At 44.1% G+C, this 14,220-nt stretch overlaps 1 protein-coding gene across 2 annotated transcripts in view; it reads left to right on the plus strand.

Annotated features, from left to right (window-relative positions):
• Positions 1-14,220, plus strand: part of LOC111864124 (ATP-binding cassette sub-family G member 8) — a 95,728-nt gene that overhangs the window by 31,802 nt on the left and 49,706 nt on the right. The window contains exon 2 of one of the 2 annotated variants that reach the window (XM_023851157.2): positions 13,256-13,448. The exons of the other annotated variant lie outside the window; for it this stretch is intronic. The gene's annotated coding sequence lies outside the window, so the exon portion shown is untranslated. The remainder of the gene's footprint in view (positions 1-13,255; positions 13,449-14,220) is intronic. 2 annotated transcript variants of the gene reach the window in all.

The following is a 14,220-nucleotide window of genomic DNA, read 5'->3' on the forward strand; positions in this document are numbered from 1 at the left end:
TTCTGCGTCAACAGCGCGGCATTGCGGTGTCGCCCTAGCAGGAGCCTGATGTGACATGCGCAGTGGGGCCAGGAAGTCGCGGTGGCTCCAGTTCAGGGCTGGCGTCTGACACGGCATCAGTCTCTGTACCCCTGGAGTCACTTGCTAATTCAGCTACGGCTAAAGGGCGGCCGCCGCCTATGGCTGACAGCCTCGCCGTCTCACACCCTTATAAGCCTCAGCGGCTTGTTACAGGGATAGCTTTACTTTATTTTTTACTTATTACAGGATATAGAACCGGGGTAGCTCAGTCAGTATAGTACCGGACTACGGGCTTAACGGCCGACGTTCGATTTCCGGCAGTCAAGAAATATTTATCTACTCCATATCGTCCAGATCGTCTCAGGGGCCCATCCAGCCTCCTAGCCAATGGGTAGATGCTGCTGTTTCCTCTGTCTTAAAGCGGCCTGGCCGTGAGACTAACCACTCATCTTCATCTACTGGCGACATTAAAAATATATCCCCACCCCGATAAGTCTTCATAAGCACAAAAAAAATCTTTGCCTTTTGCCTTTACATATTACAATATATTTTTGCTAATTTTATGCTTTCACGATCATTGTTGATCTTGATCCTTCTCTTAATCCTTTGCAACATGTATGTGGTAGTGTTGCCGACGTTTCGAAGATATATTGCCTACAGCTTTAGTGCCTTAGTGACTCGCTCAGCATATACAGCAACTTCGGAAGATTGCTCACGGTATTGTCACGTGTACGAGTGTGACTATAGACGGGATTTGGATTGGTAATTGGATTTATTGAACACCTACAGTTCGTAACTACAAGTAACTATACCGCTATCTCTAATTCACGCACTCTACAATTCATTACATCACACACTAAGTCTTCTGAGTCTAATGTATCTTCACCGGTTGTCTCCCTGTAACGGCTTCCAACGCTGCAGATTCCTCAGCTTCCGTGTTCACGTCCTTACTGGCTGGTGACTAACGCACAACTAACTAAACTACAAAGAGAAAGAGAGAGAGAAGTGGGGGTGGTAGTGAGAGACACTACTTGGGGGGGGGGGTTAAGATACTATATCTCCGATTTTGAAGGTTCCCAAGCAGTGCCCGCTTGTCCTTTTGTAAAGATAGAGCATATGATCGGATTTTTTGTTGTTGTTTTTGCTAACGTTGGGAGGGCAATATTAAGGCGAAATTTTGATGTTAACAATGGGAGGGCTGCATGTGAGGCATGCAGTGCAACGTGGAATTTGGGTGCCAACTCAGCATTTGCTCTAGTACCGAGGAAAACCACGGAAAACCTTGGTCGAGCTGGCTAACTAAACTCTAGATTTGTCTTGCTTATAATACCTCTGCAGGGACCGCACGGACAACCCCGCTTCCAACATTTCTATTGTTGCGTGGGTGTCTTTTGCGGCCATTACCTAGCAACGGTCATTGTTTACAGAGCCGTTACCTAGCAATGCTGTTGTATAGCTGCTTATTTCGCGGACGTTGCCTAGCAACGGGTCTACAGCCACAGTACATTTTTGTTGTTACCTACTTTAAATAACCATCCCCCCTAACGAGGAATGTGATTACCCACATGAAGAGCGGTACAAGAAAACGCGAAGCGGGAAGGAAACCCGGTGTTCTTGGTGTTTCTTGCTTTCCCTCTGCCTTGGCTTAATTTGGCACATTTCCACCAGCTACACACTGTGACATCCCAAAAGATACGAGGATCGTTCAGATAGTTTGCGCATAGCACTTGCGCAGGTCAACGAATTGCACCATTTCAAGGTTAACGGGTCTCAGTAGTATTTTAGTAACAACCAAGTGAATGACTCACTGATTCTATTGTTTTGCGATTTTTTGTAATATTTAAAAATGAGTAAGAAAATCGACAACCCCGCGGATTGTGAAGTGCGAGCTGTAATTCGGTTTTTGAATGCACAAAATGTCTGTAATTTCTTTTTTCTCTCCATCCTCCCGACAGTCAGGACCTGGGTCCAAGTGATTCGTACTTGTTCACACACTTGAAGCAGTTTATGGTCGCTACGCGCATGCGTGGCGATGAAGAAGTGAAGAAGAGGTTAAAGACTGGTTCAGTGGACTGGCGGCAGATTTCTACGATGCAGGCATACGGAAACTCATCACACGATACAAGTGTCTCAATATTCATGGGGATTGTGTGGAAAAATGATTTAAGATCCGTAGTAATGATGCAAATTTTTGTTTTAAATTTTATTCATTAATGTTTTATCATCACCAAACAGTTTTTTTCTATACGACCTGTATATTGTATTCTTGAATACAGTTATGTTTTTCTATGTATTCTCCAGTCGGGTAACTGACTAACTACTTAGAGCTGAGTCCTACTTGTGAAGCCGACAGTCGCTTAGCTACTCCAGAATTCCCTAACATTTAATGGAAAATTAAGGTCAGTTACCCTCTCCACAACAGCCCTCCACTGGTCCGTAACCTGAGCCAGATCAATCCAGTACACACCATTCCATCCTAGTTCTCCAAGATCCATTTTAATATTATCCTCACACCTAAGTATAGGTCTTCCAATTTTTCTAAGATCCATTGTTATACAGGGCGTTCAACAGTCGAGGAAACCTGGCAGCAGCGCTGAGCGGGAACAACATTCCTCACAGATTGCTGGTGTAACTGCCGATAGCGGTACGAGTCATAAGCGCTGAAAACGCACGCCGTCAGGTGGTCTGATCTTGTCACTGCAGTGAATTTTTCGCATAGTGGAGGGTGGAGTCCAGTTGGGTCAGCTCGCTATGGCGGCCACTGATTGGCCTCTTGTACGTGCCCCGGGTGACTATGGTGATGGAGAATTTGGTGGAATGAAGATTGGCAGGGGAAACCGAAGTACTCGGGGAAAACCTACCCGAGCGCCACTTTGCCCATCACAAATCCCACTTGACCAGACCCGGGTTTGAACCCGGGCCACCACGGTGGGAAGCCAGCGACTAACCGCTTGAGCTATGGCGCGGCCTTGTCACTGCAGTAAGTCGCATTAGTAGTCAGTCTGTGTTAGAAGTGTCGATAGGCGGTCGACATTTATACTGAAATAAAGTTCACTATTGAACAGCGTGTGTTTATTGTCGAAACTTTAGCAAAGAGAAATTTTACAGAAAATATATCCGTAAGTTTCGTCGTAAATATCCTGACTCCCCAGTACCGAAAAAGTCGTGTGTATCCAAGCTTGTGAAATAGTGGCGTCTTATGTCATTCTGCAGAGCTTCAGTGCTGCGAGGATTATTCTTATAGAATTTTCCTTTCATGTTTCCCGAAAAAATAAAGATCGCAAAAACTGAGATCTGGGAGTCCAGTCCTCTGCTGATTATTCTGTCTTCAAACACTTCCCGTATTGCAACCATGGTTGCAGTAGCCGTATGTGCTGTAGCACTGTCTTGCTGAAAATACCCATATTCTTTCTTCAGCAGTCAGCTGATTGAAGAACATATTCAGTATATCATTAACGTAGCGGTCAGAGTTCATGGTTTCGTTGAAAAATAAGGGCCATTGATTCACTGCGGACTTACAGCACACCACACCCCCACCTTTTCACTATGTAATGGCACTTGTTGTATAGCATGAGTATTTTCATCCTTCCATATTCTTACATTTTGTGCATTGACATGACCACTAACATGAAACCACACTTCATCAGTCATGAACAGAAGCTGTGGATCCACAATTCCATCGTGCACATTTTGCAGCAGCCAGGTGCAAAAGCGAATTCTTCCTCCATAATCTGGTTATTTCAGCTCATGCACAACTGTTATTTTATACGGGTGAAATTTGATTTTGTGGCTGTGAAAGCAGATCCTAGCGAAACACCGGTTTGTTGTGCTAAGCGTCTTAATGATTTTCGAGGACTGATCTGTAGTCGTGCCACAGTATCCCGAACCTTTTCTTCAGTCAGCACAGTCCTCTCCGATTGCTTCTTTATGTTACACACTGAAACTGTGGCCCGCCACTTTTTCACAAGCTTGGATACACACGACTTTTCCGGTACTGGGGAGTCAGGATATTTACGACGAAATTTACGGATACAATTTCTGTAACTTTTTTCCTCTCTAATGAACACACGCTGTTCAATAGTGAACTTCATTTCAGTATAAATGTTGACTGCCTATCGACACCTCTAAAGGGCCCTACACACGCTCCGGTAGACCTGTCAGGTGCACCTGCGCAGGTCGACCGGAGCGTGTGGATGATAAAACGTCGCAGTTATTGTGACTGAACAGTCCGCCGGAGCATATTCGAAAAATCATTAGACGACCTGTGCAGTTTTGTACCTGAACCAGGCAAACCGGAGCGTGTGGCGAAATGGCCATCCTCATAACGGTATCTTTCTATTTTAATTAATGGGGCAACTAATGACAGGAGCTGTAAATAAGTTTCTTCATTGATGCGCAAATAATTGTGCCAATCTTTAGGGACCAACTTCAATTCACGTAACAGATTCACATGTGAATAAACGTTTCTTTTCATCAACCACTCTTTGCACCAGGTTTGACGCTTACTTTTCGGTTTGAAACAATTTGTAGCTAATAATAAGCCAAATACAGCTAGAACATCGTCATCTGTAGATGCCATGTCCGACCGTAGCAAACACGCAACTGAAGTAATATCGGAAAGGTGTACCTGAGCGTGTGGGCGCACTGGGGTTTTCAGGTCGACCTGCGCAGGCGCACCTGACAGGTCTACCGGAGCGTGTGTAGAGCCCTTAACACAGACTGACTATTAATGCGACTTACTGCGGTGCAAGATCAGACCACATGACGGCGAGCGTTAATCAGCGCTAATGACTCATTCTGCTTTCGGCAGTTACAGCAGCAATCTGTGAGGAATGTTGTTCCCGCCCAGCGGTGTTGCGAAGTTTCCTCGTTGGTTGAACGCAATGTATTTTCCACCTATTTCTGTCTAGGTCATTCTAGCGGCCTCTTTTCTTCAAGCTTTCTTACAAAAATCCTGCTTATGGTTTTCTTCTTCCCATGCTTACTACATGTTCTACTCCATCTCATCCTCCTTGATTTGACTATTCTAATTATTCTCATTGTTGCATTTTTTCATTCTTCTATTATCATCCATCTTTGGTCCAAATATTCTCCTCAGTACCCCTTTCTCAAACGTCCCATAAATTAATCAACTTCTTAAGTTAGTGGTGGTGAGAGTGTCACTGCGCTTGCGTCGTATGATATAACGGGCTCCATGGAGCTCAATCCTTCCTAAGAAGTTAATACTTACTCAAGTGTTCAAGAGATTCTAAGAATTTTATCATACCGGAGGTTATGTAGGATTTGAGGTTCTCACAGCGCTGGTTACGAAGAGTTATACGTTCTGGGATATAACGCCGTATAGTCCGTTGAAAGTCAACCGACGTTTCGGAGGAATATATTACTTCCAATTTCAGGTGTCGAAGAATAAGCCAAACAAACAGGTAGCAAGCTTTTTCTCTTAGTATTTCTTCACCCCCCCCCCTTGTGATAACTCAGTCGGTATAGGGATGGTCTATGAGCTGGACGGTCGCGTTTCGATTCCCAGCAGAAGCAATGTATTTTTCTCCAACTCACAGCGTCCAGACCTCGTCGGGGGAACCACCCATCCTCCTATCCACTGTATACCGCGGGCTCTTTCGCCTGGGCCAAAGTGGCCAGAGCGCGAAAGTAACCACATTTAGTGCTGAGGTTAAGAATGGTGGAACTATACCTCCACTCCCCATACGCCTTCATGGCGTTGTGCTTAATTAATCACAGGAACAACTTTGCTGTTTTATCTGTCACCGTTGCATCAATTCACTCATCAGTCATCCATGGCTGTATAATGGACCCAGTTGCGGCGTAAGTACAGAGGGACCCATTTTCACCCCACCACTAGAGTCTTTTTATGTGTTATGTTAACACATTTAAATAGCTAGACAGTATCCTTTGATGAATTATTGATAACTGGAAAAGGATTTAGAACAAAGCTGTTGCCGTACTATTCCGGAATTTGAGTGGAAGTCATTCACTCACTCATGTAGCTGAGCCCTTCTTGAGAAGCTGCCAATTGTGCAGCTACTCAAAAACTTCCCAGCATTTTATGGAACACGAAAGTTCATTACCGTGTTGACAAGAGCCCTTCAACAGTCTCTGTCCTGAGCCAGATTCATTGAATTCATAACATCCTATCCTATCTCTCTAAGATCCATTTTAATATTATCCACTCATCTACTTCTTGGTCCTCCTAGTGGTCTCTTTCTTCTGACTTTCCAACCATAATTCTATACACATTCCTCCTCTCTCCTATTCATGCTACATGCCTGCCCATCTCATCCTCCTTGACTTGATCATTTAATTATACTTGGAGAACAGTACAAGTTATGAAGCTCCTCATTATGCAGCTTTCTCCATCCTCCTGTCACTTCATCTCTCTTCTGTCCAAATATTCTTCTCAGCACCCTGTTCTCAAACACTCTCAGTCTATGTTCCTCCCTTAAAGTCAAGAGACCAAGTTTCACTAAAGGTACTAAAGAAAACCACGAAATCCCTCAGCATGGCCGGTGTCCCTGTCGAAATTCGAAATAACCACCTCTTGAATACAAGTCTAGGCATTAACTTTATACCAATGCGTTCGGCTCACAAGAAGAGAGCATAGAAAATATGTCCCGACGGAGAATTAAGGAACGCCGTATAGCAAGCTTACCGACCAGATGTGATGTATGTTATGTCAGAATTATGTTATCGTGTTTTTATTTTAAAAAATCGGGTATTGACGAGACTCAACAGGAATCACGGTTAAGTAACTGTGTCAGATCAATGCTTAAGAGCTTGTATAAGCGTACTGTAACTTACGTAACATCTGGACGGTCGCAGTTTGTTCCCATTTCAATACGAACAGGAAACATTAACGCTGGACTAGAAGTAAAACACCTCACATTCATTATACAAACAACGATTCGCGAGTTCTGAGAAAGAAGATAATTGTAGGGCATCGTTAATGGTACAGCTGCTATGACGAAGAGCCGGGGTAGCGCAGTCGATATAGCGACTGGCTACTGGCTGGTGACTAAGAGGTCGTAGTTCGAGGCCTGGCGGGGGAAGAATTTTCACTTCTCCATGTCGTCGAGACCGGCTCTGGGGCCCACCCAGCCTCCTCTCCCAAGGGTATTAGGGGCCCTTTCCCCGTAAGTAAAGCGGCCTGGGCGTGAAGCTGACCACTCAACTCCAAGTGTCGAGGTCAAGGAATCGTGGGTCTAAACATCTACTTCCCCATACGTCTCCATGGAGTAGTGCTTAAATTAAACAAAGGGATAAATTTACTTGTCTTTCTCTGTCAGAAACCAGCCATACTGAGAACGGGAATTCTGCCACTAGTGCATAAATGTACCTTGCTTTGAAGTAAACTGTAGCATTCTCCCTATGCTTAATTAAACACGACTCGGTGGTGATATACTTGTAGCCGGAGGTAAGTGGTCACTTGACCGCCCTCACTGCTTTATCCGCGGGATAAAGCTCACCACGTAAATTTATCCCTGTGCTTAAAATATTAAACATGTGGATCTATACATTCACTCCCCCATGCGTCTTCAGTGACACACACACAGGGAGCCTGCACAGAATAATACATAAACTGTGCTGAAAACAAGAAATAGCCGCTGCAGCACACGTAGACACAGAGCAGGTATCCCTGTGATTTAAAACTTTAAATTTTCAATTTTAAATTAAAAAAATTAAATTAAATTTTAAACTGGAATTCTAAAATCAATTTGACGAGCGTATGTTGGCGAGATTTGAAACAAAACTGACAGGCCAGTGTTTTAGATTTTGGATTGTGTGCAGTGTGACAGCTACGTAGTGAAAAATACACCTGATGATGGCCAGTTACGGCCGTAACATGTAGTGTAGAGGAAGTAAAGACGAACTACAACCAAATAAATTGTTGCATTCACGACGGCATTTGTATTATTACATATAGAAGTGTATAGTGCAACAGGATGCTTAAATATAATAGCGTTTACTGTATAATAGAGTTTAGAGTGTTGCGGAAGAAATAACGAAATTCTTGTTTATTTGTTATATTTTATTTGCTGGGCTGTCAGTGACTCACATTATATAGCGTGCAGTACTAAGTGGTACTAAAGGTAGCTGGGTTGGCCCAATTCATGGTACTACCACAGAAGTTGCGGGGCACGGTGTAGCGTAGTTGGTTGAGGCACTATGCTACAAGCCGGAAGGTCGCGGGTTCCGATAAGGTTATTGGATTTTTCAATTGACCGAATCCTTCCAGCCGCACTATGGCCCTGGGATCGAATCAGCCTCTAACAGAAATGAGTGTCAGGAATCTTCCGGTGGGTAAATGGCGGCCAGCGCGTAAGGCTGACAACCTCACCGCCATCTGTGAGCCGATTATCTAGAAAATGTGGGAGCCTCGATATCTTACAAGCCTATGAGCCTCCACGGACCGTTGCAGGGATAGCTTAACCTTACCTCGGCATTTATCTGGAGAAACTGAGTGAAACCCCGAGAAACTTTGAAAGGGTATCGGTATTGGGGCCGATATTTGAACCCAGGACCTCGTGGATATGAAGCAGGAGCAATATGGTACCTAGTTAAGGAGCGTCTATTGGCAGAATTTTCTTATTTATACCACCAGTAGCTGCAAAAGCATTCTTAATCTTCTATATAATTTATTTCATGTTTTGATCAAAGACTTTGTCAGTATAACAGTGATAGGATGATCGTGGCGTAATTGAGTCGATATCCATGCATATCCCTTGAGGGTAAAGGTAAATGTAGAGTTGTCCCTGTGCTTAACTAGTGAAACACTACACCATGAAGGCGTATGGGGGAGTGATATATAGATCAACATTTTCTTGACCTAGGAACTGGTTGGAGGTGAGTGGTCAATTTCACGCCCCCTCCGCTTTACTCCCGGGGAAAGAGCCCCCGGTACCCATTGGATAGGAGGCTGGGTGGGCCCCAGAGCCGGTCTGAACGACGTGGAGAAGAGAAAATTCTTGACCCTACATGGACTCGAACTCTTGGTCATCCAGCCCACAGCCAGTCGCTACACTGACTGCGCTAACCTGGCTCACGTCCAGCCCGTAGCCAGTCACTATACTGACTGCGCTATCCCGGTTCCCATTTCCCTTGAGGGACTGACATAAAAATCAAAAGAAACTCAGGGAAAACGGTCTTCGGACTGGAGGTTGAACCCACTATCTCCTGAATATGAAGCAGGAGCGTTTCCCACTTATCCGTGATATTCAGTCAGAACCTGAATAAACCGACGAGGTCTGTATGCAGTTGCGGAATTAGACGGTTCGCCATATGACAACAAAATGAATGATGAAACATTAAGAAGAGTTCTGCCTTCTGACACATAACGCCGGTGAAAGTGAACAGAAGTTTCGGAGAATCATATCGCCTCCAGCTTCAAGTTCGAAGACTAGGCGAAGGAAGAAACCAGTCTGAAGCACATAGCATTCTTTGCTTAAATGCCAGAAGACATAATTCTTCAACAACTTCAAATCCAAAAAGAAAAACCAAATTCACGCTTGTGACTGCATTAGAAATGGCGCGTCTCGTTTAAGCACGATGTCTGTTGTGCTGTCTACATTAGGGTTGTCCAACTTCAAACCAACGAGGGAGACACATTGTGGCTTATAAACCTACCCTTCCTTCCTTCCTCCTGGCGCTACAGCTGAGGGTGAGCTTTGGCCTCCTGACACGCTCAGCCTCCTATCTAAAGAGTACCGAGGGCTCTTTCTCCGGGGGTTAAGCAGCCGGGGAGTGAAACTCACCACTCACCTCCATATAGTGCCGAGATCAAGAATAGTGGATCTGTACCTCCACTCCACCCATAAGTTTTCATGGTGTGGTGCTTAATTGATTAAGCACAGAGACAAATTTACCTTACCTCGTCTGCCTCAGACCTTAACAAAGGACAGACTTTCGATGTGTTAGAGGAAAAGCAAATCATCCGGCTAAAGAAATTATGCCACAGTTCCGTATTAAATAGCATTGATTCCAGTAATTTCTCTTCGCTCTTGACAGTGGTGAAGGGTGAAAGATGAAGCACAGCAGTAGAACAAATTGCAAATATTTGTCAAGTAAGTGAAAGTAAATATTTTTATCGTGTTTCGGACTGATGCACCTTGTGTGTTACCAAAGTTTCGGAGTACAATGCTGCCTCTTTCTTTGGGGTGTGTATAAAGGGAAAGAAATTAAAATGGCCAAATCAGACGGTAATTAAAACTGATTAATCCTATTTGTTGTAGGTTACCTATAACGAATCTGGTCGAAATCGGTTAGATAGTTTGAACTGCAGCTGGTTTTTCTTTTTACTCCTGTCGAAACGTCCGAAAATCTGTGTACCTCCGAAAAATTTCAGACAAATGATGTGTTGGGATAGAGACAGTTCTTGCCGACTTCCAAACTTTGTGGTTCATCGTCTTGGCTTATTCCTTAAAACTAAATACGGAAGCGACATGTTCCTCCGAAACGTCGGTTAACTCTCAACGGATTACACGGCATTATATTCCAGATGACAGGACTCTTCATAACCACCGCTGTGAAAACTTCAAATCCTACATCTCTTATGTTTCATCGCGTGGCAACCGTAAATTACACAATGTCCTTCACTGAGTTCTCATTTGATGTACAGCCCTGGAGCTGAAAACGACTTAGGAATGACCGAAGAGATGACAGAGGAAGTTGAGTGACCCCCTGCAGTCAAGGCCAGAAGAATTATGGATGACTGAAAAAAAAAGTTTTAGCATGAAGCTTTATTCTTTCTCTCGCCGTATCCAATATTCTTGCTGGCTGCATGGAACACAGCTAGCCGTCGGTATTCCTAGCAGTCTAGTTGCTCTGGGTGCATCCGAGATTACGGCACTGACTCACGCAGTATGCACATGTGCTGTGTTGGCAAGATCAGAAATGTGTATTCGTATAAAAGGTAAAGCTGACCCTGTGCTTAACTAATGAAGCACTACGCCACGAAGGCGTATGGGGAAGTGGCTGTATAGATCTACATTTTCTTGACCTCGGTACTGTCTGGAGGTGAGTGGTCAGCTTAACGCCTCGGCCGCTTTACCCGGTACCCTGTGAATAAGAGGTTGGTTGAACCCCAGAACCGGTGTGGACGACTTGGAGAAGAGGAAAATTTTGACCCAACCGGGACTTGAACTTCGACCCCCCCGCCGTCCACCTGTACCGACTATGCCACCCCGGCTCCTTTTTATTCGTATGTGAAGTGAAAATGCTTAGAGATTCTCGAAATAGATTAATATTTCCCATTGCAGCAAGAATCATCATAAGACCTGAAGATTTATATAGCGCCGTGCTGTCTAAATGGATCTAAAGTTTGTGACGATGATATATTAATACGACTATTAGGTCATTTATCAAAAAGGTGACGTTTCGGAGACTGGATTCAGTGTTCAGGTAAACGCCTACTCATTTGGGCTAAGTCGATAGAGCTAGTCCCCATGCCCTGGTTGAAGAAGTTAATCCAGAAACCAGTTCATGGTAGCTCTGCTTGCCACATTCTTTCACGCTGGTTTTTTGCTTAGCTTATTCTTCAACCCTGAAGATGGAAGCGACATGTTCCTCCGAAACGTCGCTTGACTTTCAACGGATTACACTGCGATATATTCCAGACGATGGAACTCTTAAAAAACATCGCTGTGAAAATCTCAAATAATACAGCCATAAAACCTATTCTAGTCCAAGTTCGTGTCAGATGTGAAGGTTCTCCTGACGATGGGTGCAAAGATTGTCATCCGGCATGATACGTCGTGTAGTCTGGCAAGTAGATAGGAACCTGATGCTTTCGAAACGTCAGTAATTATCTACAAGACTAGAGAGAGTCACTCCTCAAAAGACAGTAATCTTCATAGTGACATTCATTTGTAATTAACTAACTTCCCTGCGTGGAGCGGGTCAGAATACCTCCACCGGTAGCCCTGCGAGTCGTGGGAGGCGACGAAAAGCGAACCCATTGCCTGGGAGTATAACTGGGCCACCCTGTCACTTCTATTCCTCTTGTTCCAACTTGGATCATAGGGCATCCGTGAAACACCTCTTTTCACGCTCCTTTTGAGGGAACCAACAGTTACGCGAGTACTCACGAAATTCCCAGCATTTTATGGAACCTGAAGTTTCATTACCGTATTCACAAGAACCCGCCACTGGTCCCTCACCTGAGCCCATACCACCCCATCCTATTTTTCTAAGATCCATTTTAATATTATCCTTCCACCTATATCTATGTCTTCCTAATGGTGTCTTCTGGTTTTCCTACCAAACGCATATGCGCGTATCTTTTCACCCTTTACATTCTACATACCTTGCAAATCTGATCTGTCATAACTTGATCATTGTAATTATATCTGACGACGAGCACAAGTTGTAAAACACCTTGTTATGAATATTTCCCCAGCCTCCTGTTCTGTCATTCCTCTTTAGTCCAAGTTTTCTCCTTAGTACGTTCTTCCCTCAATGTAAGGCCAAGTTTCACGCCCATACAACACTACACGTAGAATTACAGTTTAGGTCAAGAATGCCGTCGTCTGGGATGCGATACCGTGTAGATCTTGTGTGAACCGGCGTTTCGGAGGAACGTGTTGCCTCCGTCTTCAGGGTAGAAAAATCCGCGAGCGAGGAACCAGCTTGATCAGGTGGCTACAGACTGAGTCACCAGCCGAAGAACACCAAGCTAACTTCACTTCCCTTGATATCGAAGTATTCTTTGCGCTTGTAATGGCACACGCTTCACAGTATTAATTTGTATTATGAAGTAAGTAACTGTCCCGGCCTAGTAAGTTATTCCCGTATACGGCAATTTAAAAGAAAGTGACATGCATTCCGTGAAGTTGATTGCCATGCGAATTTCGCTCATGAGACTGATCTTGCGCAGAACTTCAGACTTCTGTGTGAAACGAATCCCTGGCTTCCTGTTCGCCTTTATTTTTAGACTTAAACGGGTAACCGTAACAAATACGTATTGTTAAGTTTTGTTTTGTTACAAGCATTTTCAATGAACTGATTAAATTCAGACGTCAATGGAACTGTCAGTCATTATTCTTTTGTTACATGAAAGATATATTGCTTATAACTACAAAAGAACACAATTGTAGTTATTGCACACACACACACTAGTGTGAATCCAGTGTGAACAGTTACTTCATTTAATTGTGTAATTCTTCATTTCCCAAGTTCCGGAATGATAAAAGTATGACGCTTTTTGGGTTTCTTTTTTTCATAGACGTAAAAACACGCAACAGCCAGAGTGGAAGGAGAACACATGCTTTCTTCTTACGCTCTTTGCGATATCACATGCTCACTGGTCTGGATACTTACTCGTTGAAGACATACAACTAGTGCTGCGAACTGAAGGCTCTAGACTTGAATTCGGGAGGTGCTTGGTTCACATATCGACCGGAATACTAGTTACACAGGTATTTTAATGGTTTCCCGCAGTCCCTCGAAACAAATTCCGGAGAGGAATCTCGACTGGGCCACGACCGCTTCCTTACACATCTTTTCAATCACTCATTATCGCCATACCTTTTCGGTACAGTCTGAGATGCTGTCAGCATCGCAAAATAAACCAGTTTATGCAGTATATAAGCAAAGCTCTCCCTGTAACAGACCATGGAGGCCCATAGGGTTGTGAGACATCGAGACTCCCACATTTTCTAGATAGTCGGATCACAGATGGCGGTAAGGTTAAGCAAAGCTAACCCTATAACAGGCCGTGGAGCACCATAGGGCTGTGAGACGCCGAGGCTTACACATTTCTAGGCAGTCGGCTTACAGATGGAGGTTAGGTTGTCAGCCATATGCGACAGCCTACTTCTACCCCCAGCTTGTTACAAAGGATCACAAGAAGCCTCGGACCTGGAAGAATTCTTTGGATAAGCGACCTAAGCGAAAGAAAATGGATTTGAAATTTAGTACTTGGAATGTCAGACGTATGTATAGGGCAGGTCCTCTCATGACAGTTGTGAAAGAACTATAATATAAGTTAGATTTAGCGGGAGTTCAGGATTTCAGATGGGACGGAGGTAGCACTGAACCAACAGGCAAGTATACATTTTTCTATGGAAAGGGGAATGAGAATCATGAATTAGGTACAGGTTTCTTCCTACATGAGAATCGTATCAGTCGTTAAGTGGGTAGAGTTCGTTAGTTATAGGATATCATATATAATACTGAAAGGTCGAGTAC

Source organism: Cryptotermes secundus, unplaced genomic scaffold (assembly GCF_002891405.2).
Source record: "Cryptotermes secundus unplaced genomic scaffold, Csec_1.0 scaffold1000, whole genome shotgun sequence".
Classification (NCBI taxonomy): Eukaryota; Metazoa; Arthropoda; class Insecta; order Blattodea; family Kalotermitidae; genus Cryptotermes; species Cryptotermes secundus.